Source organism: Calonectris borealis, chromosome 5, assembly GCF_964195595.1.
Source record: "Calonectris borealis chromosome 5, bCalBor7.hap1.2, whole genome shotgun sequence".
Taxonomy (NCBI): domain Eukaryota; kingdom Metazoa; phylum Chordata; class Aves; order Procellariiformes; family Procellariidae; genus Calonectris; species Calonectris borealis.
In genome coordinates, this window is record NC_134316.1 from 19,919,458 (window position 1) to 19,931,674 (window position 12,217).

Here is a 12,217-nt window from a genome sequence, read left to right on the forward strand (position 1 = left end):
ACATACTCTCCAGGTGTGGAAAACCCTAAACACAGGTGCTACTCTGCTTTTTGGAAAGAGCTTTTCTCTTTTTCCAATAGGTAGTAAACCGAACAAAATGTGCAAGGTTGGTTTTGGTTGGGTTTTTTTTTTTTTTCCTTTTTTCCTCTCCAAAAATGGAAACAATCGTACAAAGATAGCAGTGATGGTTAGGTTGGAGCCACTAAGCACCAAGCCTTCAGCCATTACAAAACTTAACAGTGTGGTCTAGAGAGCGTGAAGGCACAGGGTGTTATTGTGGTATCGTTTGCATCATTTTACACAGTGGCATGTTTTATTTAAGCAAAGGTTTACACCGGTATTAAAATGGTTATGAAACTTTCAGGTGCCTTACCTGGGATAGCACGGTGCTTGGTATTAGGGTGGCACAAATAACATGTCACACTTCATGTAGTCTTGTGATTAAGTACATAAGTTTGCAGGTGTGTGACCATATTGCGTTAAACAGGTGCTTTTTAATTGCGTCCTAATCTGAAATTGGGTGTTGAACTTCCATGGTGACTCCCCTTCCTTTTTTTTTTTTTAAACCATAAAATAAACCTCTGAATTAGTGCGTGTTTTGTTACTGCTAGTTAAATACCATTAGCACACCAAATTACTTCAGGCATATTCAGAAGGCATAAGAAGCCAAGCATGGCTGGGGAGTGGACAGTGGGTAGGTACAGGAGGCTTGGGGGTGAACGGGAAACTTCTGGGTTGTGAGCAGCGGAGAACTAAGGGCCAGGTAAGAATTTCAGGAGGCTACGTGCATTGAAAAGAGCGTGGCTGTTGGGAGGCCAGAGGACAAGAGATCACATAATAAATACAGGAGATGTTGAGGGACCTGGCTGAAGGTTTTCACTTGTCAAATAGAATGTGTTTGCTTTTAGAGGCACCAGGACAGAAACTCATCTCTTGTAAATTGGTATAATGCCATTGTAGTTAGTGGAATTACACTGACTTACACCAGCTGATGGTCCTTCCAGTGGCGTTACAAGAAGAGTGAAGATGTGAAGGATGGGGGAACTGGAAGAGGTTGTAGGCCTGAGCAACAGGGAGGGTGGAGGTTTGTTCAGAAGTGATAGAGAGGCTGGGCAAGTGAAGAAAGATCAAAAGGTCTATTGCAGCTATATTGGGTTTGATCTGACAACGAGACGCCCGGCCAAGAGATGTCAGCAAGGCGGGCTGAGAGATGGGCTTGGCCGGAGAGGAGAGTGGCGATGGAAAGTACATTTCTTGTTGGCACGGTAGCGATTGGTGTGTGAGTGAATACGGGGGGGTGGGGGGGGAAGGCCAAGGGCAAGGCCACAGCAGGAGCTGGGGGAGAGGATGTGGAGGTACAGAACAATCGCAGGACGAGGAGGGCCAGAAGACAGCGTCTCACGAAGCCAAGGCAGGACAAAAGTCCTTCAGCCTGGAAGGAGGAATAGAAAAAACTTCTCAAGTATTATTTAGGATTGAGAAGAGAAAGGGAATGACATTGACTTCTTTAGAGACATGAGCCGTGAGTAATCGCTACTACAATTAGTAAACTTTGAAAAGCTGAGCTATAAATAAACTACATCTTAACTGGTATGCCTAATTCCCCCCCCCGCCCGGTCTTCTGTTGCTGCAAAGGAGTCTCATGTAATGGTGCCGCAGACCTTAACGTCCTGGGGATGGTTACGGCAGCGTCGCTAGTTGACGCTGCGCTGCGTGGTGCCGCTGTGGCTGCTCTGCGCCTCGGTCTGCCGGGGGGTGACGGTGCCATGTCAGCCCCGGTTTACCCCGGGGACCTCCAGCTGGGCGCTGTGCCCGCTGCAGCCGGGGTCCCGGGGGAGGCGTGGCGGTCAGGCCATTGCTCAGGAAATTCAAACAGGTGCCGGGAAGTCACAGGGTTTTGATTAAATATGCCGGCGTTGTAGCTGTGGTTGCCATACCCCAGTTATTAGGCCCCGGGTGGGGGTTGAACCACAAGGGAGGCGGCCGATGGGGTCCCCTCTGGTCTGCGACGTCTGGCGGGAGCAGGGCTGGGGTGTGATGAAGAAGGTCTGAGGAAAGCATCACAGCTTCAGTTTGTGTTGTGACCGAGCGGGAGATACCACTCTGGACATATTTCGCCATAGAGTAACTTTGTGCAAGGAGGAAGAAAACACAGACCGGAAAAAATGAGGTAAAATGTAGGAAAAATGAGATAGAATGTAGGAAAAATGAGATAAAATGGAGGAAAAAATGTAGAAATTGGGCATGTGTGTTAGGATGGCCACAAGCAGGTCTCATTACTGGAGCAACTGCAACCCATTTACAGTCCTGGGGCTCGCTACAACGACTGGCAACAGCCTGACTATGAGACCAGCTTAATTGTACCAAGCCAAGAAAAATTAAAAAAAAACCAGCATCAAAAGTGAAAAATAAAGTGTGTTTTAAAGATCCTTTTGGTTTCTGAAAGCCAGGGTGCCCTTTTTGATGGGTGGGGACATTCCCATTCCCCATTGGTGACTCTGGTGATCTCCGTGTCCAGGAGGCAGCCAGCCTGGGTTGGAAAGTTGGTGTCTTTAGAAACAGAAAACATCTTGGCTTTCCAAGTGGAATGATTTCTTTCTTTCCTAGTTGTATTGAAAGCATGTGTTGCTGCCATTGCAGCAGCCTGAGGAAAAAAGGCTGAGCATCCTGAAGCTAAAATAGTTGAGAGATGGCTCCTGGGGAAAGCAAGGAAAGGTGTGGAGGGCTCCGAGGCACAGTAACGGGATGCGAAGCCTTTCACCGCAGGTCGCTCAGGTGGGTTATCTCCCAAAAGCAGTAGTTACCCTCCGGCAATGGCTGTCGGCGGTTGCAGAGCCGAGGGGCTCGTGCCCGCTCCTGGTCCTGCACAGCTGCCGGGACGTTGAGGACTGGCGTGAGCTCAGGCGGTGGCCTTGCTCTGGTTCCTCATGGGCTGGTAACGAGGCCGCGCACCCTCAGAAATCACCGACGGCGATTAAAGACTCTGGCTGTAGGATCAGGCTTCCCAGCGGTTCGCACCTGTGCTGTCAGGTTGGTGGGTTGTACAAAAGTGTTGAAGAGATGCTACGGATGAGGAAGAGGACAGGCACAATTATATAGCCCTCGAACCCCTTATTGATGGGATAATTGCACAGTGCTAGTAGCAAAGGCTTTTTTACCAGAAAAGCAGTGTTCTCTTTCCTCAAGGGGCTGCATGAAACAGCCTTTGCTGTGTTGATGATAAGAATAGTGTCAGTCTTGCCCAGTTGCCCTTTCTCCCTGAGGGGGTTATGTCCCCAGCTGGTGGGCTCTGCCGTTCCCTGTGTGTTTATTCAAACCATGCTTCCTCCCGTCTTGCTTTTTTGTGTGAAGTGCTTTCTGCTCAAGTGAGGATGCCCGTTTACAGTGTGGCGTGGGCAATTCAGGAATTACTTTGGAATCTGGAGCAGGATTTTTTTTTTTCGTCTTAGTAGTTTTCATTCTGAATTTGTGTTCAGTCTTGCTTACTACTGTTAGCTACTGCTAACTGTGTTGGGGTAAGAGCTGGCACCACAGAGCAGCAGGGATCCCAAGCACCCTGCTCTGTCATAGACATAGTGTAGAAAAAAGATTTTCTTTCTGACCCTGAAAACCTATAGCCTAAAGAAGGTATTTGGAGCAAAAATTACTCCAGAATAGAAGTCTCTACACTAATATAATTATTTGTCCTGCTTTCGTATTTCACATGCTTTATTTAAGTTCCTGTCACCTGCTAATAACATATGAACTTTGGGGAAATTTGGAGGGTATGCACAGTATTATTGGCATTTCTCAAGCAGCTGCTACTGGCCTGCTTACGTTCAGTGGATTTCTTACTGTCAAAAACACTTTCAGCACATGAATGAAGGGGCAGGAAACCACCTAAGTATTGATTGATAGAGACAGAAACTGCCCTCCCACCTCTTGCTCATTCAAAACCACAGTGACAAAGTCAGGCAGCAGGATTCAGTTTATGGGCTGTTGGTAAGAGTTTGTTTTATTTCAAAAGTAGAGCTTTGTCTTGGTGGAGACTCTCGGGTACTAGTGCTGGGAATGAAACTTTTGTTTCCAAACGCAAGGGGCAAGAGGTTCAGCCCCGGTGCAACATCTGAAGGCGAGGAAGTGCCTTGACTGCGACAAGTGTTGAAGCAAGCAGTGTGCCACTTTGGAAGATCTAGCCAGTCATTCCTTCTGGTGCCCATGTGGGCATGAACGCTGGCAAAAATTGAAGCTGGTCCCTTTTCATGCCAAAACCTATTGACTGTCATTGTCTTAGCTGATTTCAATGAAGATATTGCCTGAGCTCGGTATTAGATCATGTAGATGGTTGATGTTTAAAGTCCACCTTCACGTATTCTTGGGGAGCTCCCATGGGACACAGCGGTGGTTACATCTGATTTTATGGATGCAGAATTTGATGCTCCATTGCTGTCATTGATATCGTGATGGTGATAATGGTTGTTATTAATTTGTATTCCAGTGGTGGGTAAACAGCGTTAAGATTTGACTCTTCCCCAGATATCCTTGCTCTCTCAAGTGCGTTCTCTGTTGATACCAAAGGTGATTTGTGTGAGTATTCCCAGTCTGGCAGTGTGAGTGATGCACATGCTCCTTGGAGCCAGCAGATGAGAAGACCTCTTTATACGCAGATACACAGCAACATAGATTTATATTGCTGTAACTATGAAATCTATATCTTGTTATGAACAACACGCAATCCATTACTTGTTTGCGCAAAATTCAACACTTGACCAGCCAATGAAGCGAGGAGCAGAGGGCCAAACTCAGCCCCTTGGGCGCAGTCTGTTGGCCTTTACTGACTTGCAGACCCTTAAGCCCATAGGCTGATCTCAAAGTCTTGTGACTGTGCGAGCGAGTGAAGATGGGTTGTCAACACATTTGTCTTGTGGTGATAAACTCTGATGTCTAATGACTGAACCCAGGTAGCAGCCTTTCCCCGGGTTAGCGTACTCATCAGGTCTCTGTCTTGGCCACATGCTTTACAGGACTGCAAGAAGCTAGTTGTCTTTAAATTTAATTGGCTAAACCTACTAGGGAAGAGATGGACAGACAGACAGACGTGGACAGCAGGATGATTGAAGCCTTTTTTAATAGCCAATAAAGCTAACCTTCTTCCCCTAAAATGCCTGAGTAGCAGCCTAAAGCACTGCTTCATCTGTGAGCTGCTGTTGTGGTTTAACCCCAGCCAGCAACCAGGCACCACACAGCCGCTCGCTTACCCTCCCGCCCCGGTGGGATGGGGGAGGGAATCGGAAGTAAGAAAACTCGTGGGTTGAGATAAGAACAGGTTAATGACTGAAATAAAATAATAATAAAAAATTGTAATGAAAAGGAAAACAACAAAAAGAGAGAAACAAAACCCAGGAAAAACAAGTGGTGCAACCGCTCACTGCCCACTGCCCAGCCAGTCCCCAGGCAGCGATCACTGCGCCCCGGCGAACTCCCCCCAGTTTATATACTGAGCATGACATCGTATGGTATGGAATATCCCTTTTGCCAGTTTGGGTCAGCTGTTCTGGCTGTGCTCCCTCCCAGCTTCTTGTGCACCTCCTCGCTGGCCAGAGCATGGGAAGCTGAAAAGTTCCTTGACTTAGTATGAGCACTACTTAGCAACAACTAAAACATCAGTGTGTTATCACATTATTCTTATGCTAAATCCAAAACACAGCACTATACCAGCTAGTAGGAGGAAAACTAACTCTATCCCAGCTGAAACCAGGACAGCTGCAGAAAAAGGAAACATGGTTAGATTACAGAAATGCATGTAATGAGTTTATTACAATGCGTTAATTACCACTGGCAATAGTTGTTGTTCATTATTAAAGCAACTTCCTGCAAGATAAAATAATGAAATGTACATTTTCATGTATCTTTGTCAGTCAGAAGCCCAGTAAGAGACTCCTCTTCCACTTCTATCTTGTGGTATAAAGTAATGCAACGCCACTGAAGTCGGAGGTGGGGAGGCAGCTTCCTTTTTTACTAGAGAGCTTTAATGCAACATTGTTTTATTTCTGCACATTAAAGTTAATAACACAGCAAGAGTATTTTAAGTTAAGTCTTTCTAGGATCTCTGTATGTTAAATAACTGTGAACAAACTTTATAGTCACTCTATAGGCCCTCACGATATGTCATTTGAGCTGCCTTCTATCTATTATGTTTTATCTGCCTGCAAAATCCATTTCTAATTCTGGCCATATCTCCTTTGCGATCACTTGCCAGAAATCTATTCCCAGGATTCTCCTTATTTTAGTGAAATATCTCTGCTTCAGCACCTTTCCCAAGGTGGCTGATCTAATCACGGCACTATCAGTTATCACTTCTCATTTCCTTTGCTAGCTCTGTCAAATGCAATGCACAGCCTAACAAAGTGACATTCAAATACTCTCAGTGACCAAGGCTATTTCCCTCTCTTTTACTCTGCAGAACTGGAATTGTACGTGGCTTCTTAAACACGTGCCCTTCGCTCCAGGAATGTGACTTGTAAAGTACACTGTGAGAAGAGTTAATATTAAGCAGATGAAATAGCTGCCTCTTTATTTATCGCAGGTAGGTTCCATTTATAGTGACCATCTGGATATTAAACCCCACATCCACAACCTCTTTTTTCAGGTAGAGGAGGGCAATGCTTCATTCCTGCCACTAGCAAGAGAGCCCTACCTTGCCATCAGAGAGATGAAATTTGTCACCTCCCTGGTCTTGTCTGTTTTTATATACATGTTTCTCTTTTAAAGATGAGTGTGACTGTATGCAAAGGTCAGCGTACACCAAACAGGGTGCTTGTGTTTCTCAAGTGAGGAGTCACCTGCGTGGTGGGATCCTCTGTTAAGGTTAAATGTGGTTTCTATGGACACAGGTCCAGCAATAGCATCTTTTTTTTGGCCTCTATTTTTTTTTTCCTTGGGTAACAAACCTCTTAGAGCTATCTTAGATTGCTATCACAGACTAATACTTGTTTTAATAAGTGTGTGGCTGACTACTCCATCCACTCTGGAAGATAAAGTTATCCACGTACGTCCTCGCACCCCTTCCTGCTTTGCGTCATTTAACACATGCTGTCATGAGCCCTGCTTTCTTGTAGTCTCATTTCTCCATTGCCTTTTGCGAGGGTTGAAGCCTAAATCTTACTTTTTTGGAGAAAGCAGGGAGCAGGCTCTCACCAGACTGTCTGGGAGTGTGGGGAAAGCCCTCTCCACGCACCCGTCCCGGCTCCAGCGCACCACGAAGTGCAACACTTGCATGGTGCTGGGAGTTTACCATGAGCAGCACAGCTCTGGCTTCCTTCTAAATCATACAACCTCGTTTTTGGGGCTTTTTTTCCCCACTGTGTGAATCAAATAAACCTTGCAGTCTGCAGCAGATCAACACACATATTTTCCCTGTAGCCTGTTACAGGTTGCAGAATTGAGTTTATTTGTCTCAGAATTGAGACAGCGAGGGGAAAAATTAGGAAAACGGGTTTTAAGCTGATGAAAAGCACCAGTCTGATTTGTTGTTTATGGCCCAAGGTAGAACGCAAACCAGGTGCTCTGCATTTCAGTTCTTTGGCACATATTTCGATGAGCAGTGTCACAGCCTGGCAGGGCAATATGTTCGCGGTCCCTCCCAGCTGTCCCTCGGATGCTGTCCCTCCGGTCGGCTGCAGAGGTGCAAACTGGGGAGCATCTGCCCTAACAGGGGATGGCAGAGTGAGCTTCTGTGTGTCCTTAAATGGTAATTTCCAATACAGCTAAATAACGAGGATGGCGTCTAATGGCTTAAAAAGCTGCTCATTGCTGCATTTTTTTCTAGCTATTTCTTCACTGTAGGAAGGTAGAGAAATCTGTGTTAAAATAATAATTAAATGCTGGCAGTACTAAATTTCCACCCAGCGTGAGTTGGCAGCAGTTGCAAACCAAAACATTAGGTCATTAAAGAAAAAAAAAACTGATTAAATACCTCTGTATGTTTTTCTGATTAGCTATTCTTAAAAAGAGCATGTGGCTGTAATAGAAGGGTGTACTTGACAGCAGCAATTGCTTTTTTGCGGAAAGGTAAAATACTCAAGTTTTAATGTGTATATATGTGTGTTTGAAAGGATTTCTTGCTGATCTTAACTATGGGGATTTATATCTTACTAATCATCCATTTTTAAAAGCCACCACAAAATCTTCCTGCCAGGAAATATGTGAAATCCCCTCAATATTATGTTTCTGGAAAGAACAGTTAACAGTGACTAATGCGCTCGGGGTTTTGTTTTGGTCTCTTTTTCCTCTTCTCTGGCTAGACAGAGCTGATTTCGCACTTGAGAGTCGAACAGCCGTGGTGGACCTTGCTGTAGCATTTATGGTATTGAAGCACTACGAGGCTCAGGGGCTGGCTGCAGTGTGCATCCTGCAGACTCGCAGATAAAAGGGTTTCTGCCCCAAAGAGCTTGCTGCAATGGGGAGGTACATGAAGTTGGGTGAGGATATGGAAGGGGGAGATGGGGTGGTGTTGGGAACAGAAACCCCCGTTTACCCCATGCCCACTCGTAGCCAGAGGTCCGCTGCTCTCAGAGGCAGGCTGAAGCTGGCTCTCGACTGTATTTTATCAAAGCGCTGTCGGCTGAGGAGACTGCAAAGTAGAAATTGTCAAAAGGTGCATTTATAGGCTGCCACTTTTTACCACCTGTTTCTTCCTTTCATATGCTCTATCATATATTTGCTCCAGTGTGCTCCACAGCAATGTTTTAGGGGCAGATACCTACAGCACACATACGTCTGGAGCTCCTTCCAGATCCTCTTTAAGGGATGTTGCTGGAGCTAGCAAGGAGGGGAGGATCCGGTGCTCGTAGGGACTTGTGATACTGCAGGAGAGTTGTGGCTGCCGCTGGCCCCATGGGAAGCCCTGGAGCTTGAGAGGGGTTGGTGGGCTGCCGAGCATCCCCTTTCCGAGTGCCGGGAGCATCTCTGAAAGGTGTATGACCTCTGTGGCCAAAACATACTTCCCAAGCATGTGCTGAGTGTGGAAGGACGTCCTGGCTGCTGTGGCTCCTGCTGCCATCGTATCTGAGCAACTCATGGTCTGTGGTGCGTGTATTGCGGTGCCAGCCCTGCGAGGCACCGCGGGGTTGTCCTTCCCTCTCGCCTCCTTCTAGCCCTTCCTTCCACACTTACATTTGAGAAACTGAGGAACAGAGGGGTTGAGAGAGAGGTTTTGTAGATTATTTCACACTGTTCTGTTGTTTGAAGACGTAGCGTGGGATAATACAACCTTTTGTTGTATTAATATACTCCTGTCTGCACCCAGAAGTTGCATATGAACGGCGGTCTCACAAACGTAATTTCTGCTACCTGAAAGACGTAGGGAAAAGGTTCATCTGAAGGGGTTTGAAAGAGGCTCAGCATCATGTGCTTGCAAATTTACTCAGCACTTTTACTGGACTCTTTTAAGGGCAACTGGGATATTCGTTTTTCCCCTGGGAGCTGTATAAGTTACATACTTTTTTTTTTTCTTCTTCACTATGCATTCCAGAAAGCAATTTCTCAGGAAGAGTGGTTCCAGTTTAATCTCCAGGTAATCCGTTGTTTCTTTTCCCCCCCTAAGATAAAGCGGCTGAATAATCTGCTAACCCTAATTCAGGCAGAACTCGGCACTATGTATGGGCATATGTGTAGGGATCCAGATTTTAGGAATACTGCTTTAGGTTGCAGTGTTTCAGCTGTACAGCCTGAGCACATCAGTTATTTGGTGGTGAGCGAGCCTGGCCACTGCTCGGGAGTCAGGTCCCAAGCCCCCTGGAAACCCCCTGGATTTGGAGAGCAGAGCAAAAGGCACATTTCTGCAGTTAGAGTGGTGAATTTTTTGCCATTAAATGCAGTGACCAAAAGCAAGAGAAAATTTTGGCCTGTATTTCTCTCCTGTACAAAGATGTGCCATGCAAAGAACAGGTGGGGTCAGGGGGCTGCCTGTGGTTGTCTGAGTCTCGGGCTGCCTCCGTCCCGGCCCTGGCCGGGGGCAGAGTGACCTGCTCTCACTTACGTCTGCTGCCCTCGCTGCCCTGAAGCTCCCGCCTCAGTCACAGTCCTGCAGGGTGGCACGTGCGACGTGTCCCCGCTGGGACGTCCCTCTGCAGAGTGCTGTGGGGAAGCTGAAGTCCTTCTGCATGGGGACCGTTCCTCATGAGAATCGGCCACCACTAAACCTTAATGACGGAAAGTGGCTCTGGGAGCCTGGCCCTCGTATCTCTGAGTTCATTGGGTCCTTGCAGTACTAGCACTGGGTCGAGACAACTATTTCTCTGCTGACATTAATGTACTTGACCCTATACAGTGCAAGGTAGCCAAGCAGTTACAGGCTGTTAATCTCCAGTTGCTCTTGTCAGGTATTATATTCATTACTCCAGGGCCAAACAGTGGTTTAGTTGTCAGCGTAGACCGTGATAAGACTTTTTTAGCTCCTGTTTAGTGCCAAGTTAGTATCTAGTTCATAGTGTTTGCAACCGTGTAGACAGGTGCCCTCAAATTTCACCAGTTGCTGCACCAAAGCTAGGGCTCAGCATTGGCTCATCCACTAGACGTCCTTTCAGAACCAACCCCCTTTCCTGTGCTTGGATGGCTGGTTCAGTCAAAGCCGGCCGCTGCTCAGGTACCTGTACCGGGGGCTGCCTGCTTTTAGATCTCCTACATAGTGCACCACGTAGCCCAAGATACCTGAGAGGCAGCTCCCAGAGAGCTCTCGACTAGGCTTTTTCACCCTGTGACCTCTTTGGGCACAACTGAGATGGCGTTGGATTGCGTTGTTTCAGTACACATTCACACGCCGATTTTATTGCCTCATTTTGCAGAGGAGGAACGCTCCAGGCATCCCGTGGCAGAAATTCTCCTTATCCTTGGACACTGCCCAAGGGTTACTCATCAGAACAATAATTGCTAAAAAATGACGACGCTGAGCACTAAGACTTATGGAGTGCTTTGATATGCCAGCCTGTGATGACTGTGTGTAGGGGGGCATCCTTTTGTAGCTTGAATTGCTATAAAAGGCTTCAGTAGTCTTTCTCAGGCAAACTGCTGGTACCCGCAAGTCGGGAGTTTGTCTGAGCGAGTTTTGCAAGCTCGGTGGCACCGTATGCATTTTGATCTGCAGCTGCTCCTGAGGTGAAAACTGTTTATGTTTTAATACATTAAGTTCTGCTCACACCGTTCTGTGTGGAAGTCTTGTTTTGAAAGTATAAGAAAAACAAGAAGGAAGAATGTTGAGATGTTTTAACACAGCAAAAAGCATTTTCTTCCTACACAGTGCCATTTCGGAGAGGGAACAGTTTCTCCTCCAATTCTGTTTTGGTCTAAGTCTCTCTCTTTTGAGATTTAAACATATGCTTATATCAGTTCCTCAGCTGGTGTGTATCTGTTGACATAGTATATCTAACTGGCATAACGTGCTTTCCACGTTTACACCTGATGCTTTTGCTGTGCGTCTTTAAACTTAGCAGATTCCTCAGGTTTTAAACATGGTCCTTTAACAAAGCTGTAACATGGGGCGCTTTGGGGCGCTTTTGTTTTCGTGAGAACAACATTGACATAATTACCAATAGGAAAAGAAAAAGATTAGGAAGTTGCTTTTTATCCTGATGTCCATAAGATTTCTTACGTCCCCTGAAGCAATTGCCCTTATTCAGCAGATGGGGACCATGAAGCTCCAGGTGGCTGGATATCACCTAGCGGTCTGTGGCACACCTGGAGCAAAATCCAGATGTGCTGGGTGTGTGTGAAATGTTGTCACTGCAAGGCTCGCCCTTCCCTCGGGAAGCTGCCCGCAGCTGGGGGCAGGTCCATGCTGGTGAGGCGCGCAGCGTGCTCTGGCTTTGCAGCTGGTGCTGCTTCAGATCCAGGGCAAAGCGGGGATTTCCAGAAGTGCGTAGATAAAGCCGGAGCACAAATTCATTGAAAATCCGTGTATGTCCAGGTAAGTGGCTGAGATCACTTGCAAACCATCGCTCTCCTCAGCAGAAGTGGAAAGGAGCATGTTTGGGAACTGCTGGGGCTGCTGTGCCTGGCCACAGGAGGCTTTGCTTTCAGATTTTATTTGTGTGATTTTGTCCTAGCTGAAATAGCATTTGAGGAAATAGAGTAGCAACTTTAACCTCTGTTCAGGCCATCTGCAGAAAAGATGTTAATTATCAGAGACTGGGATAAAATCCTGGTCCTAATGAAGGATCTCAATGACTTTTGAGGATCCTGA

The 12,217-nt window shown here is 46.6% G+C and overlaps 1 protein-coding gene across 20 annotated transcripts in view; it reads left to right on the forward strand.

Annotated features, from left to right (window-relative positions):
- Positions 1-12,217, forward strand: part of FOXN3 (forkhead box N3) — a 215,704-nt gene that overhangs the window by 6,526 nt on the left and 196,961 nt on the right. For 5 of the 20 annotated variants that reach the window (XM_075151308.1, XM_075151311.1, XM_075151307.1 and 2 more), the window contains exon 2: positions 6,443-6,565. The exons of the other annotated variants lie outside the window; for them this stretch is intronic. The gene's annotated coding sequence lies outside the window, so the exon portion shown is untranslated. The remainder of the gene's footprint in view (positions 1-6,442; positions 6,566-12,217) is intronic. 20 annotated transcript variants of the gene reach the window in all.